At 48.7% G+C, this 21541-nt stretch overlaps 1 long non-coding RNA gene across 1 annotated transcript in view; it reads right to left on the bottom strand.

The window, feature by feature from the left end:
- Positions 1-21541, bottom strand: part of LOC310643138 — a 366287-nt gene that overhangs the window by 128364 nt on the left and 216382 nt on the right. The window lies entirely within an intron of this gene.

Raw genomic sequence — 21541 nt, 5'->3', positions numbered from 1 at the left:
AAACCTCCTGGGATTAAAAAAAAAAAAGATCTTCTGCATTACTTCCACATCACCGTCTTCATTATTAGCCTAATAATAATAATAATAATAATAATAATAATAATAATAATAATAATAATAAGAAGAAGAAGAAGAAGAAGAAGAAGAAGAAGAAGAAGAAGAAGAAGAAGAAGAAGAAGAAGAAGAAGAAGAAGAAGAAGAAGAAGAAGAAGAAGAAGTTGGAAGAGACATTGGAGGTCATCTAGTCCAACCCCCTGCTCAGGCAGGAAACCCTATACCATTTCAGACAAATGGTTGTCCAGTCTCTTCTTAAAAACCTCCAGTGTTGGAGTGTTCACTGCTTCTGGAGGCAGGTTGTTCCACTGGTTAGTTGTTCTAACTGTCAGGAAGTTTCTCCTTAGTTCTAGGTTGCTTCTCTCCTTGACTAGTTTCCATCCGTTGCTTCTGGTCCCGCCTTGCAAAATAGCTTGACTCCCTCTTCTTTGGGGCAGCCCCTGAGATACTGAGATTGGCTATCCTGTCCCCGCTCGTCCTTCTCTTCATTCCCAATTCCAGCAACCGTTCCTTAGTTGTTTTAGCCTCCAGTTCCCTGATCATCTTTGTGGCTCTTCTCTGCACTCGCTCTAGAGTCTCAGCATCTTCTTTACCTTGTGGTGACCAAAACTGGATGCCAGATTCCAAGTCTTTTCATTAGAGCTGCACTCCGGCGTATTTCGCATGAAATGAAAATATTCAAGTCTTTTCCTGTTTTGGTTGGTTGGTTGTTGTTGTTGTTGTTGTTTTGCGATCTGACCATTCTCTCCCCCCCGCCTGCAACCAACAACAACAGCTTGACTTGTAGCTCAACCGTTGCTCCCAGCTGGTTTTGTGACATCAATGGTGAAGCAGAGGTCCACCTCTGAGGCTAGATGGTCTCCTCTGGCTGGGATGGGGAAGGGGAGACACCTCACCCAGTAAGTGGGTCCAAGGTTCAGGCCACAAAGCCGGATGCTGAGAAAACATCAAATGCTGAAGTAGGAAAGGTAGGTTGTCCAAGTTCAACTCAACCAGGTGTTGATGTTTCTCGGCTGCTTTTTAGGGATCCCTCAGAAAATGTTCATCAGGATGGGGGTTGAGCTTGTTTCAGCTTCATTGCCGACGTTCAGCTTGATGTTCTCCATCTAATTATTGAAGGGATGGGTCGTAGTTTGTGGCAGAAAGGCTTGGTCTTCTCCAGGGGGTGGGCTTGTGAGACACATCTTACACACACACACACACACACACACACACACACAGAGTCATGCTTTCGTGGACCCAGATAAAAGGCTTGGTCCTCTCCAGGTGGTGTGCTTGTGAGGCACAGCTTACACACACACACACACACACACACACACACAGAGTCATGCTTTCATAGACCCAGATAAAAGGCTTGGTCCTCTCCAGGTGGTGTGCTTGTGAGGCACAGCTTACTTCACACACACAGACACACACACACACACAGTCATGCTTTTGTGGACCCAGATATCCCCGGGGGGATTGGAATCGGTGTAAAAGCTCAAACCCAGTTTGCATGAAATTAGACCAGAAGGGAAGTTATGGTGAGTTTCACGTTAGGGAAAAAATGTGGCTTTCTACAGCAATATTCCTCATCCTCAACAACTTTAAAGATGGGTGGACTTCAACTCCCAGAATTCCCCAGCCAGCCTGGCCCGAGATCTGTTTCTCCATGCTGGCTGGGGAATTCTGGGAGTTGAAGTCCACCCATCTTTAAAGTTGCCGAGGTTGACAAACAGCGCCGTCCTCCTGGAGTTTCCTGGCAAGGAAAGTCCACCAGGTTGCCAATCCTGAGCTTCCGTCGCAATATTCTGATGGCCACATGGACCCATTTCTGTTCCTCTCCAGGGCCACCGCCATGGATTGCCTGGAGACATCTCTACCACCGTCAGCACCATTGTCCCCATTCCGGTCATCTCCTGGTAGCCAAGCCGAAACAGCACCGAAAGGCCAGGGTGGGTTTCTGGGGACCCTCCTCAGCGGCCTCAAGATGGTCCTGAGCCTCATCGTGTTCCTGGGGCTATGTGCGTTCACAGCCTACGTGGCCTTGCTCTGCACCACCCTCTTTCTGGCCGCCCTCCAGGTCTTCTTCAGCACCCTCCTCCCATCGGCGCTGCTCATCTTCCAGTTCTTGCTCTCCACCCTGCTTCTCCTCTTCTGCCTGCAGTGGATGAGGGAGGTCTTGGTCCTACAGTTCCGTTGCAATGACCCCCTTTGATGAGCCTTCATTGAATAGAGCACCTTGGAGGATGGCGTCCCGGGCTGGATTTCTTGGGAAGGGGAGGCATCTCTAAGTTTGGGCACACCCGTGCTGGTGAGGTCAGGTGGTGGTTCAGAATAAGAGAAGAGCAGAGTTGGGAGGGATCTTGGAGATCATCTAGTGGTCCAACCCGCTGCCAAAGGTTCTCCAATCTGTTCTTAAAGACCTCCAGTGAGAGAGCGCCCACAACCTCTGGAGGCACGTTGTTCCACTGAGTAATCGTCCTTGATGTATTTTAATTGCTGTATTCAGCTTTCTTTCTGATTTAATGGTGGGGTTGTTGTTGTTTTCCTCCACAGTATAAATACCATTGATGTTTTGAGGACCAGATTTGGTCACACGGCTTTTTTTTTTAATCTGAAAAATGTTAAGCATCAAATTTAAAGAAGGGGGAAGGAGGAGAGGAGCATGAAGGCATCGGGTGACTTTATTAGCACATGTGGTGCAAGTCCGGCGCTTCCCTTGGCGTCCCTGAGTGGCCCTGATGCTCCACCAGCATCTCAGGATTTGGCTTCCTAGACCCAGGAGACGATGGCCGAGAGGAACATCAGCAGCAAAGCAGAGAGGAGGAAGTAGTAGATGCGGAGTCTCAGGTGGGAACTGATGCGGATCAAATCCACAAAAGGGAAGGCCAGGGGATCCATCCCGAAGTTGACACAGAACTGCTCGTGGACCATCTCATTCCCCAAGAAGTAGTAGACGGACCAGATCAGGAGGCAGAAGTTGAAACTTGTCATCAAGGTCTCCCACATGCTGTTACTTCCGTCCTCCTAAGATGGGCCACACCATTGCGTGTCACCAAGCATCAGCTTCCCTAGAAAAGATAAATTGATGGATGGATGAATTGCTGGATGGAGGGATGGAGGGATGGATGGATGGATGGATGGATGGATGAATGAATGAATTGCTGGATGGAGGGAATGGATGCATGTATATGGATAAATTGATGATGAATGAATGAATTGATGATGAATGAATGAATTGATGGATGGAGGGATGGAGGGATAAAGTGATGAATGGATGGATGGATGGATGAATTGATGGATGGATGGATGAATTGATGGATGGATGGATAAATTGATGAATGAATGAATTGATGGATAGATGGATGGATGGATGGATGGATTGATGGATGGATGGATGGATGGATGGATTGATGGAGGGATGGAGGTATAAAGTGATGAATGGATGGATGGATGGATGGATGAATTGATGGATGGATGGATAAATTGATGAATGAATGAATTGCTGGATGGAGGGAATGGATGCATGTATATGGATAAATTGATGATGAATGAATGAATTGATGAATGAATGAATTGATGAATGAATGAATTGATGGATGGAGGGAATGGATGCATGTATATGGATAAATTGATGAATGAATGAATTGATGAATGAATGAATTGATGGATGGAGGGATAAAGTGATGAATGGATGGATGGATGGATGAATTGATGGATGGATGGATGAATTGATGGATGGATGGATAAATTGATGAATGAATGGATGGATGGATGGATGGATGGATGGATGGATGGATAGATTGATGGATGGATGGATGGATGGATGGATGGATGAATTGATGGAGGGATGGAGGGATAAAGTGATGAATGGATGGATGGATGGATGGATGAATTGATGGATGGATGGATAAATTGATGAATGAATGAATTGCTGGATGGAGGGAATGGATGCATGTATATGGATAAATTGATGATGAATGAATGAATTGATGAATGAATGAATTGATGGATGGAGGGAATGGATGCATATATATGGATAAATTGATGATGAATGAATGAATTGATGAATGAATGAATTGATGGATGGAGGGATGGAGGGATAAAATGATGAATGGATGGATGGATAAATTGATGGATGAATGAATTGCTGGATGGAGGGAATGGATGCATGTATATGGATAAATTGATGATGAATGAATGAATTGATGAATGAATGAATTGATGGATGGAGGGAATGGATGCATATATATGGATAAATTGATGATGAATGAATGAATTGATGAATGAATGAATTGATGGATGGAGGGATGGAGGGATAAAATGATGAATGGATGGATGGATAAATTGATGGATGAATGAATTGATGGATGGATGGATGGATGGATGGATGGATGGATGGATGGATGAATTGATGGATGGATGGATGAATTGATGGATGGATGGATAAATTGATGAATGAATGAATTGCTGGATGGAGGGAATGGATGTATGTATATGGATAAATTGATGATGAATGAATGAATTGATGAATGAATGAATTGATGAATGAATGAATTGATGGATGGAGGGATGGAGGGATAAAGTGATGAATGGATGGATGGATGGATGGATGGATGGATGAATTGATGGATGGATGGATGAATTGATGGATGGATGGATAAATTAATGAATGAATGAATTGATGGATGGATAAATTGATGAATGGATGGATGGATAGATGGATGAATTGCTGGCTGGCTGGCTGGATGTTATCGGAAACAAACCAACATTCTAAGCTCAGTTAATGTTACTTTTGGCAAGAACCAGGGTGGGTCAACCAAGCCTGTAGGGTTAATTTATGTACTGTAGGTACCAAGAATGTGGATGACCATCGTAGCCAGATCAAGAGTTGCATCTAAACAGAACAACTAACTCATTGAAAACAAATCCCAGATCTAGCCAAACTTACCACACTGTGTGAATGTAGTCTTCACAGCTTTATCTGACCTGGTTCGGTCGGTGGTGTTAATCAAGTCTCTTGTTGAGCATCTCCTAGGATCTCAAGAGCTCACTCATAGCCTAAAGTTGACTGAAATAACAGAACAACAGAGTTGGAAAGGGACCTTGGAGGTCTTCTAGTCCAGCCCCCTGCTACACCATTTCAAATGGCTGCCCAGTCTCTTTTCAAAAAACCCCAGTGATGGAGCACCCACAACGTCTGGTGGCAAGCCGTTCCACTGTTTAATTGTTCTCACTGTCGGGAAATTTCTCCTTAATTCCAGGTTGCTTCTCTCCTTGATCAGTTTCCATCCGTTGCTTCTTGTCCGGCCTTCGGGCGCTTTGGAGAACACAGGATGAAGACTTATTCAAGAACATGGAATAATTGGGTTGGAGGGGACCTTGGAGGTCTTCTAGTCCAACCCCCTATTCAAGCAGGAGACTAATTTCTGGCAACGACACAGAAGTAGATTCGCCCCCCCCACCCCTCATATCCCCCAAGAATAAATAATTAAAGAAGTCTAGGATGCTTTTTTCTTTCCCAAGTGTCACCTATAGAACTGTGGGCTTTATTGGTGGTCTCCTACCCGAGGACTCATTGATTTTGACCCTATGTATCTTCCTGGCATCAGTCGGTATCTTCCAGGGCTGCCACCAGAACAGAACACAAGAGAATAACGGAGTTGGGCGGGACCTTGGAGGTCTTCTAGTCCAACCCCCTGCTCAAGCAAGAAAGCCTATACCATTTCAGACAAACGGCTGTCCAGTCTCTTCTTAAAAACCTCCAGTGTTGGAGCATCCAGAACTTCTGGTGGCAAGCTGTTCCACTGGTTAATTGCTCACACCATCAGGAAATTTCTCCGTAGTTCCAGGTTGCTTCTCTCCTGGATGAGTTTCCATCCGTTGCTTCTTGTCCTGCCTTCAGGGGCTTTGGAGGAGAGCTTGACCTCCCCCCCCCCATGCACACACTTTGTGGCAGCCCCTCAGACCTTTTAACCTTTGACCTGTGGGCTTCAGATGTCCCCAGAAGCAGGCCCAAAGCCCACCTGAAAAATGAGGAAGCTGGCGGGAGCCAAAGCTCCCTCCAGCCGATCTGCGGATCATCAGTGGGCCCATCTTCAACGTCCCAACCTCTCTGAAAAGCTCCATTGTGAAGCAGAGGGTGAAGCCACCGCCCATCTCTGAGGTCACTGACCAATCAGGTGGAACCTTCTATTACATTGACAGCTCCAGTCCCAGAGGTGGAAGCCTGGCTTGCTCTGCTCAACCCATCCCAGAGGTGAGAAGGAGAGCTGGTGCACCACCAAAGTCGATGTTCTACTGCAAGGGTCTCCAAAGGTGGCCACTTTTAAGACTTGTGGGACTTCAATTCCCAGAGTTCCCCAGCCACGTGGCTGACTAAGGAATTCTGGGAGCTGAAGTTGACAAGTTGCTAAGTTAGGAGACCCCTGTTCTAGTGGCTCGCCCCACTAAAATATCGAGTAAAGCCCCACTCCTTACTAGCACTGATGATGTTCCCTAGTTGGGTCATGAAACATCTAAAAGCTCAGAGAGCACCAAGGACCCCAAAGTCCTCCTCCTCCTCCTCCTCTGCCTCTTCCTCCTCTTCAACCCCTCTCCCTTCTGGCACTGATGATGTTACTTAGTTGGGTCATGCAACATCTGCTGGAAAACCACCAAGCTCAGAGAGCACCAGGGACCCCACAATCTTCCTCTTCCTCCTCCTCCTCCTCCTCCTCCTCCTCCTCCTCCTCCTCCTCCTCCTCCTCCTCCTCCTCCTCCTCCTCCTCTCCACAAACCCCACTCCCTTCTAGCACTGATGATGTTGTCTAGTTGGGTCGTGAAACGTCTGCAAGGAAGCCACCCAGCTTAGAGAGCACCCAGGACCCCACAGTCGTCTTCCTCCTCCTCCTCCTCCTCCTCCTCCTCCTCCTCCTCCTCCTCCTCCGTCTCTCCCTCCTCTTCAACCCCTATCCCTTCTATCACTGATGATGTTACCTAGTTGGGTGATGGAACATCTGCAAGGAAACCAACAAGCTCAGAGTACTCTAAGGACCCCACAGTCCTCCACCTCCTCCTTCTCCTCCTCCTCCTCTTCCTCCTCCTCCTCAGTACATCATCAGTGCTAGAAGGGTTTACCGTATTTCTCTAATTAACCCCCCTCCCTTCTAGCACTGATGATGTTACCTAGTTGGGTCATGAAACATGTGCAAGAAAACCACCCAGCTCAGAGGGCACCCAGGACCCCACAGTCCTCCTCCTCCTCCTCCTCCTCGTAAACTCCACTTCCTTCTAGCCCTGATGATGTTACCTACGTGGGTCATGAAATGTCTGCAATAAAAACTAACAAGCTCAGAGAGGACCAAGGACTCCTCATTCCAACCCTGAGCTACAAATATTCTCCTTTTACTGGGGGTGGGTGCTCTGTGACCTTGCTTGTTTCCTTGCAGACGTTTCATTACCAAACTAGGTAACATCACCAGTGCTACAAGGGGGGGGGGGTTAATAGAAAGGAGGAGAAGGAGGAGGAGGAGGAGGAGGAGGAGGAGGAGGAGGAGGAGGAGGAGGAGGAGGAGATCATCAGTGCTAATAAGGAGTCCTTCTACTGGTACAGAAGACCATTCCAGTTTCAACAGCATAGAAGGAGGTCCTTTGATTCTGCAAATACTGGATTGATTGATTGATTGATTGATTGATTGATTGATTGATTGATTGAGCAACTGTACATAGCTGCCCAAATGTAACCCGGATGGTTTGCTTTTTACAAATTAGTCTGGGGGTGTGTCTGTGTCTGTGTGGCCATCGGAACTTCGAAATTGTCGTAATTTTGAACCCTGACGAAGCAACCAGCCGTTAAGCGAGGACTCCCCGTGCCACCTTGACTGTTACTTCAGTGGCAGAAAATACAGGCCGTCCTCAACTTACGACCGCAGCGGAGTCCGAAATTTCGGTTGCCGAGTGAGGACAATTCGTTAAGCGAGTTTGTGCCCCACTTTTACAATCTCTCTTCTCAGAGTTGGGAAGCACATCGCTGACGTTGCTAAGCGAGCGACGCGGTTGTAAAGTGAACCCGGCTTCTTCCCGTTGACTTCACTCGTCGGACGGCCGCAAAAGGGGGAATCACGTGACCCTGGGAGGCTGTGACCATTGTGAATATGAACCAGTTGCCAAGCGTCATTTGATCACATGACCCTGGGGATGCCGCAGCGGTCGTGAAGGGTGAAAACGGTCGTAAGTCGTTTTCTTCAGTGCTGCGGTCGCCTCGAACGGTTACAAAACGAACGGTTGTAAATCGTGGACTATCTGTAACACTCCGCTCGGCTTCCAGGAAGTCAGTGTCCGCTCAAGAGCTGCGAGAGCTGAGGAATTCTGGGAAATGGAGTCCACACACCGATTAAAATTGTCAAGGGAAACCCTGATGTGAACTGTGTAGGTAACTATGTGTAACTTAACTATGTGTGTAACTGTGGATCGTGACAGACTCTAAGGCAAGGTTTCTCGACTTCACCAACTTTTAAGACGTGCGGACTTCAACTCCCAGAATTCCCCAGCCAGCATGCTGGCTGGGGAATTCTGGGAGTTGAAGTCCGCATATCTTAAAGAGGTCCAGGTTGAGAACCCACCTCTGAGGAGTTGTGCTCATTGCTTTCTCGTTCTCCTTCAACCTCCCACAGGGTTATGGTCCGGTTGTCCTGCCCAAACAGAGATCACAAGACCTGCTTGAGTTTTGCCAGTTTTCCTTTTTATTCATGGTTGCTTCTCAAGGACAACTGAGATCCTTAAGGAAAAAGACGAGGGGCAGGATAAAAACCAGGTTACAGAAGATCAGCCCAGCCTGGACCAGGAAGTAAGCAATTGCCATGGAGATGAGGATGTCCTCGATCCCCTGAAGATAAGGGAGGATGGCTGCGGGTTGAGCATTCTCTCCGGCCCCTTGACCCAAGTGATGTCCTATTTGCAGGTGGTCAGAAGAATTGGGAGCGAGGGTGGTCCCCCTAGAATGGAAACGAGAAGTTGGGTGGGGCCTACAAGCTCAAAAGTTACAGGATGCGGTGGAAAGGAGGGGTTTCTGGATGGAGGTCCCCCATAATTTTGATGGCCAATTGGGAGCCATGATGGTCCCCCTAGAATAGAAACGAGAGGTTGGGTGGAGCCTGCAAGCTCAAAAGTTACAGGATGTGGTGGAAAGGAGGGGTTTCTGGATGGAGGTCCCCCATAATTTTGATGGCCAATTGGGAGCCATGATGGTCCCCCTAGAATAGAAATAAGAAGTTATGTGGAGCCTGCAAGCTTTAAAGTTAAAGAATATGGTGGAAAGGAGGAGTTTTTAGATGGAGGTTCCCCCATAATTTTGATGGCCAACTTTGGAAGTTGGGTACATCCAAGACAGGAAGCAAAGAAGGTTCTGGAGAAATCAAGGTTGGAGTAGTCCTGGACTCCCGACGAACAATTGAGCCCAACCTTTATTTTGTTAAGCGAAGTTAGTTTTGCCCCATTTTACGCTTCTTGGTCACACAGCTTTGTGAAATGTTAACTTCCCCATTTCTGGAAAGCCGCTGTAGAAGAGATCGCGCTAAGCTGTTGCTCAGGGTCTCCGCTGCTTTCGCAGCCGGGACCCTTGGTTCCCGAAGCGCTTCAATAAAAGTTTTGTGAAAATCCGTCCCCTCGTCTCAGGCTCTGATTGGCTCCTGCAACAGTTGGCTGACCCACTTTGGGAGACAACGTGTTCGTAAATAATAATAATAATAATAATAATAATAATAATAATAATAATAATAATAATAATAATAATAATAATAATAATAATAAGAAGAAGAAGAAGAAGAAGAAGAAGAAGAAGAAGAAGAAGAAGAAGAAGAAGAAGAAGAAGAAGAAGAAGAAGTTGGAAGGGACCTTGGAGGTCATCTAGTCCAACCCCCTGCTAATCATTGCTCTTGTCCCTTCGAACGGACATTAAGCAGATGGTTTTAAGTCAAGGACGACCACCTGTACGTACATCAAGTTCTAAAGGTCTGATCTTGGTTTGGTCGGTACTTAAACCTCATTAAAGTTCTGGGTGATGTGGAGACTTGTGGGGCATTGTCCACCTCTGCGATAGACCCCCTAGGCCAGGGGTCCCCAACTTACGGTCCGCGGCCTGGGACTGGATCACAGGCACTTGGCCAGTGGGCTGCGGAAACGGCTGACCGGTGCACAAATGCGTGGGCGTGCATTTCCCCTGCCACTCGTGGCCCCTGTTTGTGCAGGCCCGCAGGCCCGGGGATGTTAGCACGTGGTGGGTGTCTGCAGCCCATTTGTGCATGTGCCACTAGCCCGGATGGTGTGCGCGGCCCGTTTGCGCATGCACGAACAGACCGCTAGCGCAAACGGGGCTGCTAGTGCCACGCCAGTGTGCATGGCCCCGTGCGTGCACATGCACACACACCAATTTTGAAGCTGCTCTCCTTCCGTCTGGTCCTTGAGCCCAGGAAGGTTGGAGACCTCTTCTCTAGGCCAATGTTTCTCAACCTTAGCAACTTTAAGATGAGTGGACTTCAACTCCCAGAATTCCCCAGCTAGCCAGGCTGGCTGGGGAATTCTGGGAGTTGAAGTCCACCCATCTTAAAGTTGCTAACGTTAAGAAACAGATCTCGGGCCAGGCTGGCTGGGGAATTCTGGGAGTTGAAGTCCACCCATCTTAAAGTTGCTAACGTTAAGAAACAGATCTCGGGCCAGGCTGACTGGGGAATTCTGGGCATTGAAGTCCACCCGTCTTAAAGTTGCTGAGGACGTGTGGGGATCGTCCGGGATCTGCTCGCCTTCCCACCTACCCTGAGATGACGTTGGAGAAGGCGCAACTCATGGGAAGGATGAAGAAGAGGCAGGAGATGTAGAGGGCCGTCTGGAGGAGGAAGTGGACAGTGGCGAGAAGCAACAGGATATTGAGCAGGTGCTCCATTTTGGGAGCAATGTCCGGTTGGACCAGGGCATCGCCAGCTCCCTGGATGTGGCGCGGCTTCTGCATCGTGGACACCTGCAGGGGGAAAGGCCCAATCAGAGACAGAGACCACTAAGGGTCTCCAGGCCTTGGTTGGACCCTTATCTTGAGGGCTTCCAGTATGCGCAGAACGCTTTCCATGGGGCTGCGCTTGGAAAGAGATGTATGCATTTCCAGACAGCATAACTCCATCATGTTACGGGAGGCAAAAGTAAGCCTCCAGCTGTAAGGATAGGATATCTTTGGCTACACAAAGTCAATGGTTAAGGAAGCTGGTTAGAATTCTAGTCTGTCTTAGGCATGAAAGCCACCTGGGTTACTTTGGGCCAATCACCAGGAGATGGTGAGTTCTAGTCCAGCCTTAGGCATGAAAGCCACCTGGGTGACTTTGGGCCAATCACCAGGAGACGGTGAGTTCTAATCCCGCCTTAGGCATGAAAGCCACCTGGGTGACTTTGGGCCAATCACCAGGAGATGGTGAGTTCTAGTCCCACCTTAGGCATGAAAGCCATCTGGATGACTTTGGGCCAATCACCAGGAGATGGTGAGTTCTAGTCCCACCTTGGGCATGAAAGCCATCTGGATGACTTTGGGCCAATCCCCAGGAGATGGTGAGTTCTAGTCCCGCCTTGGGCATGAAAACCGACTGGGTGACTTTGGGCCAATCACCAGGAGACGGTGAATTCTAGTGCTTCCTGCACTCCTAGATTACCTTGGCTACTTCCACAGTTGATGGTTCATGACAGGATGGATCTTCTGAAGGATGGCAAGGCAATCATGTTGCAGTCCCAGCAGATCACAGATAAAGGGTGAGGTCCAGAGATTCCACCCAAGCTCAGCTCCCAAACCGGGTCGGCCTTCTCTACGCATCTAGCTCTTCACAACATGGCTTCTCCCAGTGGAGACGGTGTCCTGCCCATTCACACACTTTCAAACCCAGATCTCCCCCACATGCCCCACAGATGGTCGAGCTTCTCCTGCTGGGTCTGCTCTGAAGCTCATTTTAGTGGGTGTCTCTGGCTTTTGATGTCATAAATGGGGCAAGGAGGAGTCACTGTCACCCAAGACCCAAGCCTGGTCCTCAAGGCTGAACTCTCACGGCCAACAGGTATCCAGTTCTGGTCATCACAATAACATTCTAGACAAAGTGCAGAGAAGAGCAACAAAGACGATCAGGGGACTGGAGGCTACAACATACAAGGAGGAACTGTTGCTGGAATTGGGAGTGTTCTAGTTCAGGGGTGGGGAACCTTGGCTCTTTCATGACTTGTGGACTTCAACTCCCAGAATTCCTGAGCCAGCCATGCGTGTTTCCAAACCTCACACAACACAGATCAGAATAATAGTGTTGGAAGGGACCTCAGGGGTCTTCTAGTCCAGCCCCCTATTCAAGCGGGAGACCCTACGTGGAATTTTCCTCCAATGTGGATATTCCCGTGTATTTTACCAGGAAACATAGATAGGGCAGGCTAGAAAAGTCAGTGCCCTCCTAACCATACCCAAGCACTCTTGAGTTTGCTGGCGATGTCCATTTTGTTCTCCGAGTTCATGGTGACCTAACCCTAACCCTAAGTGGAATTTTCCTCCAATGGGATTTTTCCATGTATTTTACCAGGAAACGTAGATAGGGCAGGCTAGAAAAGTCAGTGCCCTCCTAACCATACCCAAGCACTCCAAGTTTGTTGGCGATGTCCATTTTGCTCCATCAGTTCATGGTGGCCTATCCCTAATCCTAAGTGGAATTTTCCTCCAATGGGATTTTCCCATGTATTTTACCAGGAAACATAGATAGGGCAGGCTAGAAAAGTCAGTGCCCTCCTAACCATACCCAAGCACTCTTGAGTTTGCTGGCGATGTCCATTTTGTTCTCCGAGTTCGTGTTGACCTAAGGTCTAGGTCCCATCAAGCAATCCTCTAAAGCAGACATGTCAAACGCAAGGCCCGGGGGCCGGATCCGGCCCGCGAAGTGGTTTCACGTGGCCCGCGAAGCCATCCTGGAAACAGTGAGGGAACGGCCCCCACTGCATTGGCCCTGGCGCAGAGACCCTCCTCCTGCCAGAGACCCCCAAATCTGTCCCACTCCTGCCCAGGCCCCCATAGGCACCCTTGATGCCAACGATGTAGAGCTGGCCACGCCCACCCAGTAGGCCATACGCGCTCTAGCCACGCCCACCCAGTAGGCCACGCCCACCCAGCCCCCTGAGGGCAACCGCAGTGCTGATGCGGCCCTCCATGAAATTGAGTTTGACCCCCCTGCTCTAAAGGAAAGAGGGTAATGGGTTCAACTCCCACCCTGTCCATCTCCTTCCCCTCGTCCCCAAATCCCTTTGGCTTTTGCTAAAAAGCGTCTGTGCCGCTGCCCAGCTGCAGAAGAGATGCCACCTCCATTTTAAGGCGGTCAAGAGTCCTCGTTCCCTTCTCTGGGCCACCAGTGAAGCACCTCAACTGGTGTACTGGCTTCTCTCCCCTCGTAAATCACATCAAAGTGGGAGGTGTGGTCCAGTCTAGCTTCTTCTTCCTTTTTCAGAAGCAAGGTGGGATGAGGACCCCTGAAAATGGAGCAGGGGGAGGCGCCCAACCGGCAAGGCTAGAAGACCCAAGACATCACAAGGGGTTCCGCTGCCTTGTTTTATTGAGCTTCAGTTGTTGAGAGATTGTGCCTCGTCTCCTTCTTCTTCCTCTTCCTCTTCCTCCTTTTCCTCCTCCTCAAATACAAAGGCCAGGGGTACCAGGAAGTACAAATACAAAAGGAAGAGTGAGCTTTGGGAGAGAACGTAGAACATTCCTAGACAGACCACCACATCCAGGAGCTCCTCAAATCTCCCAAAGAGGTCCATGATGGAGAAGGCAAGAGCAGCCGTGGGGTGCAGCCTCTCCCAAGGCCGTGGGGCGGCTCTGGAAGAGAGAGAGAGAAGTTGGGATAGGATCAAGAAGACGTAAAGGGTTAGTACAGCTTTCATCTGCTTCGGGAGGACCAAACGTGGAGTTACTGGCTCCAGTCTTGGTCACCCCGATATAAAAAAAAGATGTTGAGACTCTGGAAAGAGTGCAGAGAAGAGCAAGCAAGATGATCAGGGGACTGGAGGCCAAAACATATGAAGAACGGTTGCAGGAATTGGGTTTGGCTAGGGGGGGACATGACAGCAGTCTTCCAATATTTGAGGGGCTGCCCCAAAGAAGAGGAGTGGGTCAACTTAATTCTCCAAAGCCCCTGAAGGCAGGTCAAGAAGCCACGGATGGAAACTCATCAAGGAGAGAAGCAACCTAGAACGAAGGAGGAATTTCCTGACACTTAGAACAATTAACCAGTGGAACAGCTGGCCACCAGAAATCGTGGGTGCTCCAACACTGGAGCTTTTTAAGAAGAGACTGGACAGCCACTTGTCTGGAATGGTCTAGGGTCGCCTGCTTGAGCAGGGGGTTGGACTAGAAGATCTCTAAGGCCCTTTCAACTCTGTTCTTCGGTATTCATTCATTGCGCTAAACCAGAGGGAGGTTGTTCTCTTTTGGCTTAAGGCAACCACCCGATCATTTATAAAAACCACGGTTTGCAGCTACTACATCATTGGAATAATCTGTAATGACTAGTACAGGAAATGATGTTTAAAACAAGCCATGGCTTAGAGCAGCATTTCTCAACCTTAGCAACTTTGAAACTGTGGACTTCAAATCCTGCATGCTGGCTGGGGGATTCTGGGAGTTGAAGTCCACCCCCTCTTAAAGCATGCTGGCCAGGGGATTCTGGGAGTTGAAGTCCACCCCTCTTAAAGCATGCTGCCCGGGGGATTCTGGGAGTTGAAGCCCACCCCTCTTAAAGCATGCTGGCCAGGGGATTCTGGGAGTTGAAGTCCACCCCCTCTTAAAGCATGCTGCGCGGGGGATTCTGGGAGTTGAAGCCCACCCCTCTTAAAGCATGCTGCTCGGGGGATTCTGGGGGTTGAAGTTCACCCGTCTTAAAGCATGCTGGCCAGGGGATTCTGGGAGTTGAAGCCCACCCCTCTTAAAGCATGCTGGCCAGGGGATTCTGGGAGTTGAAGTCCACCCCCTCTTAAAGCATGCTGGCCGGGGGATTCTGAGAATTGAAGTCCACCCCCTCTTAAAGCATGCTGGCCGGGGGATTCTGGGAGCTGAAGTTCACCCCTCTTAAAGCATGCTGACCGGGGGATTCTGGGAGTTGAAGTCCACCCCTCTTAAAGCATGCTGGCCAGGGGATTCTGGGAGTTGAAGTCCACCCCCTCTTAAAGCATGCTGCCCAGGGGATTCTGGGAGTTGAAGTCCACCCCCTCTTAAAGCATGCTGGCCGGGGGATTCTGGGAGCTGAAGTTCACCCCTCTTAAAGCATGCTGACCGGGGGATTCTGGGAGTTGAAGTCCACCCCTCTTAAAGCATGCTGGCCAGGGGATTCTGGGAGTTGAAGTCCACCCCTCTTAAAGCATGCTGGCCAGGGGATTCTGGGAGTTGAGGTCTACCCGTCTTAAAGCATGCTGGCCAGGGGATTCTGGGAGTTGAAGTCCACCCGTCTTAAAGCATGCTGGCCGGGGGATTCTGGGAGTTGAAGTCCGCATATCTGCAGTTGCCAAGTTTAAGAACCACTGCCTCGGAAGCTGCAATGCTGTGATGAAGCTGGGAAGGACACTGCGTGTTTTCAATTCAGCCTCAACTCGTCAGCCGTTCCCGCCTTCAGCTCCAGCTAAAAGCCCCAAACTGGGGGCAGTTTAGGAAAGGTAGCCCTGGGCCGCCATCTTCTCGAGGCCCGCCAATCGTCTCCCTTGTCCTTCATCCTCTCCTCGGTTCGCATGTGATGCCAGGATGGGGCAAGGCCCAGCCTTGAGCTTCCTGTTTCCCATTCAGCCTCCAGGTTTGGTTGAATCTGCCAGAAAGAGGAAGGAAGGGATCAAGTCATTTTCCACACGCCCCCACCCCCACAAAGATCACCTTTTAGCGCCATTGGGAGCCCGTATGGACCAAGATCTTGTTCAATCTTCCTGCCGCCCCCCCCCTTCCCACTCCGCCCTTAAGGTCATCCTCTCATGAGTCTTCCATGCTTCTGATGTCATAAATCATCTCGATGGCATCAAAGGCAGAGAATTCCTCTTGCTTCCTGTTAAAGGATTCCATAGAATCGCGGAGTCCTAGGGCTGGGAGGGACCTGGGAGGTCATCTAGACCAAGCCCCTGCCCAAGCCAGGAGTCCTTCTACCCAACCCGGAAGAAACGGTTGCCCAATCTTTTCTTGAAGACCTCCAGCGACGGAGCGCCTCCCGCTTCTGGTGGCAAGCGGTTCTGTTAGGCATATGGTGTTAGCCTACAATGTTGGGTTGAAAATATATTAACCATAATGCTATGTCTTTAAGTTGTTAATTGGCCAATGGGTGTGTAAGTGTTCTCATGGCCGTAAGAGGGAGCTAGGAACGTAGCTTCTCTCTCTCTCTGAATTCACTGATCTCTACTATTACTGTTTTTGCTCTGCTGTTGGTTTACTACTGTTGTAACCTGAACTGTGTATTGACCTCTGGACCGGTAAGAAGACTTTGTATTTTGGATGACTTCTTGGACTGTTACTATTGTGTATGACTTGGACTGTTTATTTTTGACTGTGCATTTTTGTTTTTACACCACCTCAAAAGTAAACTACTTTTTTGCTTTTACAACTCAGTGTACACTTGTGGTTTCTGTGTGACTCTTGCTGCTCTCAGTACCCTTCCTTGTCTGTGCAACTCTTTGGTAGCACAAGGAGACCTCTGCACAACAAATTCCTTAACAGGTTCCACTGGTTTAAATTGTTCTCACCGTCAGGAAATTTCTCCTTGGTTTGTGGGTTGGACGGACGAACTTCCACCCGTTGCTTCTTGTCCTGCTTTGGAGAATAAGAGAATCACAAAGTTAGAAGGAAGGGACCTCGGAGGTCTTCTAGTCCAACCACTTAGCCCAGGCAGCAGTCCTTCTACTGTCCCAATCTTATACCAAATACTTGCCCAATCTTTTTCAGCAATGGAGCACGTACCAGTTCTGGAGACGAGTCGTTCCACTGGTTGATGGTTCCAGACAGGAGATGCACAGCCCAGAAGCCCACCTTTTGCCCATTGACTGTAAAGTGCCCATCGATCTCAACTTAGTTCTGTCCCTCTCAGAGCTCCAGAATGAAGTCTGGAAAAGAGATTCTCAGGCTCATTCAGAACTTCAGCCACCAGGGGGCATCAATGCTCTGCTGGTGCTTTTGTCGTCAATATTGCTAAGGGAGGGGTCTTCCAACTTGGCCCTTTGATGACTTGTGGACTTCAACTCCCAGAATTCCTCAGCCAGGCATGCTGGCTGAGGAATTCTGGGAGCTGAAGTCCACTCCTCTTAAAGTCTATACCGGGGGTCTTCCAACTGGGCCCTTGGATGACTTGTGGACTTCAACTCCCAGAATTCCTCAGCCAGGCACGCTGGCTGAGGAATTCTGGAAGCTGAAGTCCACTCCTCTTAAAGTCTATACCGGGGGTCTTCCAACTGGGCCCTTTGATGACTTGTGGACTTCAACTCCCAGAATTCCTCAGCCAGGCACGCTGGCTGAGGAATTCTGGGAGCTGAAGTCCACTCCTCTTAAAGTCTATACCGGGGGTCTTCCAACTGGGCCCTTTGATGACTTGTGGACTTCAACTCCCAGAATTCCTCAGCCAGGCACGCTGCCTGAGGAATTCTGGGAGCTGAAGTCCACTCCTCTTAAAGTCTATACCGGGGGTCTTCCAACCGGGCCCTTTGATGACTTGTGGACTTCAACTCCCAGAATTCCTCAGCCAGGCACGCTGCCTGAGGAATTCTGGGAGTTGAAGTCCACTCCTCTTAAAGTCTATACCGGGAGTCTTCCAACCGGGCCCTTTGATGACTTGTGGACTTCAACTCCCAGAATTCCTCAGCCAGACAAAGGGCTGTCCAGTCTCTTCTAATTGACTGAGATTCCAAGAAGCTGGCAACTTGTTATGGAGTCTTTGAAGTGTGTCTCTGCTCCCGATGACTCCCCTTAAGCAACTCGATGACTCCCCTTAAGCAACTCGCGGTAGCGGGAGAGGAACCCTGAGGGCAAATGCTGAGCATTTTACAAGGCAGGCGAGAGGCTGAACGTTGGGGAGGCAGAAAACTCCTACCAAATTCTTAAATTGCTCCAAGGCCGGAGGGGGAAAAAATATGTTTTGCATTGGGAACGGAGGGTGATGAAACAGGAAAGCTCGCTCAGATTAATTCCAGATGCCTTCGTGCTTTGTTATCTGCTGGAATAACTGGGAGGACAACAAGGGTAACCCCTTCCTTTCCGAAAACCTGGAATTCTCGCCCAGGATCCGACAAAACAGCCTCCTGGATCTACGGAATAACTGCCCTCCACCAGGATCAGAATACAACTGGAAGGGACCTTGGAGGTCTTCTAGTCCAGCCCCCCCTGTTCAAGCAGGAGAACCGCCTATATCATTTCAGACAAGTGGCTGTCCAGTCTCTTCTTCAAAAGCTCCAGTGATGGGGCACCCACAACTTCTGGTGGCAAGCTGTTCCACTGGTTAATTGTTAGGAAGTTTCTCCTGAATTCCAGGTTGCTTCTCTCCTTGATTAGTTTCCATCCGTTGCTTCTTGTCCTACCTTCGGGCGCTTTGGAGAATAGGTGGACCCCCTCCTCTTCTTCGTGGCAGCCCCTCAAATACTGGAATAACTGTTTCCCCTATTTCTTCTTTTCTTTAGACTAGCCAAACCCAAGTCCCGCAGCCGTTCTTCGTATGCTTTAGTCTCCAGGCCTTAGCTGCTCTTCTCTGAACTTTTTCCAAACTCTCAACATCTTTTTTGTGACATGGTGACCCAAATTGGCTGCAGTATTCCAGGTGTGGTCTTACTAGAGCTTTGTAAAGTGGCACTAATACTTCGCGTTTATCTTGATTCTATCCCTCTGTTTATGCAACCCAGGATTGTATTAGCATTTTTGGCGGCTGCTGCACACAGCTGGCTCAGCGTCAAGTGATCGTGACTAGGACTCCAAGATGCCTCTCAAGAGTTGCTGTTTTTGAGCCAGATTTTGCCTAATCTGTATTTATGCCTTTGGTTTTTCCTGCCCAGGTGTAAAATCTTGCTTTTCTCCACATTAAAAATCCAAAATCGAACCCCTTTTGTGTTTGCAGCCACCAAATCAAGGTACAAACTTTGAAACTTGAAAGATTTAAGTTTCAGGTTTCCCAGCTCCTGTTAAACCCGGTTTTGTGGGCTGGGCTGCTAAACTGTGGTTTATGACAAGATGATCCGTCAGAAAAGAAACTTTATATTGATGGGGTTCTTATTTGCAGAAACCTGAGCAAAAGGTTTATACTTAATTGTCGTTCGTTCAAATAATAAGAAGGGTATTAATTTAAGGTTGGCCAAAAGAGAATATTATTGGAAGAAAAATCCAGCAAGGCCATCATGCGGATTATAGAATGATAGACATTAATTGTGATTGGTTGTTTTTTTAAATACTAAGCCAGACAACGTGCTGTTTACCAACAAATATGAAGGCGATTGTGTTAAAAATCAATCAAACGTGTTTTTTTTACAAAATAAACTGTGGTTTATGAAATATAGGAAGTTTGGTGGGTTTTATAAGTTACGTAAAAGGGACCCATTTTCATCTTAGCTCCTGAGTGGAAGAATCTGGTTGAAAATACAGATAGTCCTTGCCTTACAACTGCTCATTTAGTGACTGCTCAAAGTTACAACAGCACTGAAAAAGCTACAATGGTACGGACCAGCATCCCCCATGGTCACGTGGTTAAAACTGGCAACTGACTCATACTTCATGACGGTTGCAGTGGCCCAGGGTCACGCGATCCCCTTTTGCCACCTTCTGACAAGCCACATTGACGGGGGAGGGGAAGCCGGAGTGACTTAATGACCGTGTCACTAAAGCACAAAGATTCACTTAACAACCGTGGCAGGAAAGGTCGTAAAATGGGGCACGACTCATTTCACAATGGTCTTGCTTAGCCACAGAAGTTTGGGGCTCCCTTGCGCTCTTAAGACGAGGACTCTCTGCAAAAACCTCAATGCAACCCAAAGTGGTCTGCAGACGAGGTCTGAGTGCATCGGACCAGACGGATGCAAACGAATTCATTTGCATAATTTGCATAAGGAGGGCAGGAGGCATCGCGTATCCAGGGGCTTCGAATGGAGTAACTAGCAGTAGATTTAGTAGGGGTGTCCAATCTGGGCCACTTTAAAATCTGTGGACTTCAAGAAGTTTCGTGACCCAACTAGGGAACATCATCAGTGCTAAGAAGGGAGCAGGCGGGGGGGGGGGAGGAGGAGGAGGAGGAGGAGGAGGAGGAGGAGGAGGAGGAGGAGGAGGACGATGGGACCGTGGGGTTCTGAATTCTATTGTTTCCTTGCAGACGTCTCATGACCCAACTAGGTAACATCATCAGTGCTAGAAGGGAGGGGGGTTTGCAGAGAGGAGAAGGAGGAGGCGGAGGAGGAGGACTGTGGGGTCTTTGGTGCTCTCTGAGCTTGGTGGTTTTCTTGCAGACGTTTCATGACTCAACTAGGTAATATCAGTGTGAGAAGGGAGTGGGGTTTGCAGCGAGGAGGAGGAGGAGGAGGAGAAATAACATGGGGCCCTTGATGCTCTCTGAGCTTGGTGGTTTCCTTGCAGACATTTCATTACCCGACTAGGAAACATCATTGGTACTATAATAACAGTACAGTAACATGACTAAGCATGGATGATGTTATCTTGTTGGGTCATGAAACGTCTGCAAGGAAACCACCAAGCTCAGAGTACACCAAGGACCCCACAGTCCTCCTCCTCCTCCTCCTCCTCCTACACACACACACACACACACACACACACACACCTGCAAACTCCAGTCCCTTCTAACACTGATGATATTACATAGATGGGTAATGAAATGTTTGCACCAAAGACCTTGAAACCCATGCTGATGTTTTGTCAGAGGAGAGGAGAGGAGAAGAGACAGAGACACAGAAAAGAAAGAGACACAGAGAGAGAGAAGCGAGAGAGAAAGAGAGAAGAGAGAGAGAGAAGAGAGAGACAGAGAAAAGAGAGAGAGACAGAAGATAAGATGTGATGAGAGGAGAGGAGAGGAGAGGAGAGGAGAGGAGAGGAGAGGAGAGGAGAGAAGAGAAGAGAAGAGAAGAGAAGAGAAGAGAAGAGAAGAGAAGAGAAGAGAAGAGAAGAGAAGAGAAGAGAAGAGAAGAGAAGAGAAGAGAAGGCAGGGAGGGAGGAAGGAAGGAAAGAAGGAAGGAAGGAAGGAAGGAAGGGAAGGGAAGGGAAGGGAAGAGAAGAGAAGAGAAGTGAAGAGAAGAGAAGAGAAGAGAAGAGAAGAGAAGAGAAGAGAAGAGAAGAGAAGAGAAGAGAAGAGAAGAGAAGAGAAGAGAAGGCAGGGAGGGAGGAAGGAAGGAAAGAAGGAAGGAAGGAAGGAAGGAAGGGAAGGGAAGGGAAGGGAAGGGAAGAGAAGAGAAGAGAAGAGAAGAGAAGAGAAGAGAAGAGAAGAGAAGAGAGGGAGGAAGAAAGGAAGGAAGGAAAGAAGGAAAGAAG

This window comes from Vipera ursinii (assembly GCF_947247035.1).
Source record: "Vipera ursinii genome assembly, chromosome: 7".
NCBI lineage: Eukaryota > Metazoa > Chordata > Lepidosauria > Squamata > Viperidae > Vipera > Vipera ursinii.
The sequence above is the reverse complement of the archived record's forward strand: the minus strand, read 5'-3'. Positions and strand labels throughout refer to the sequence as shown.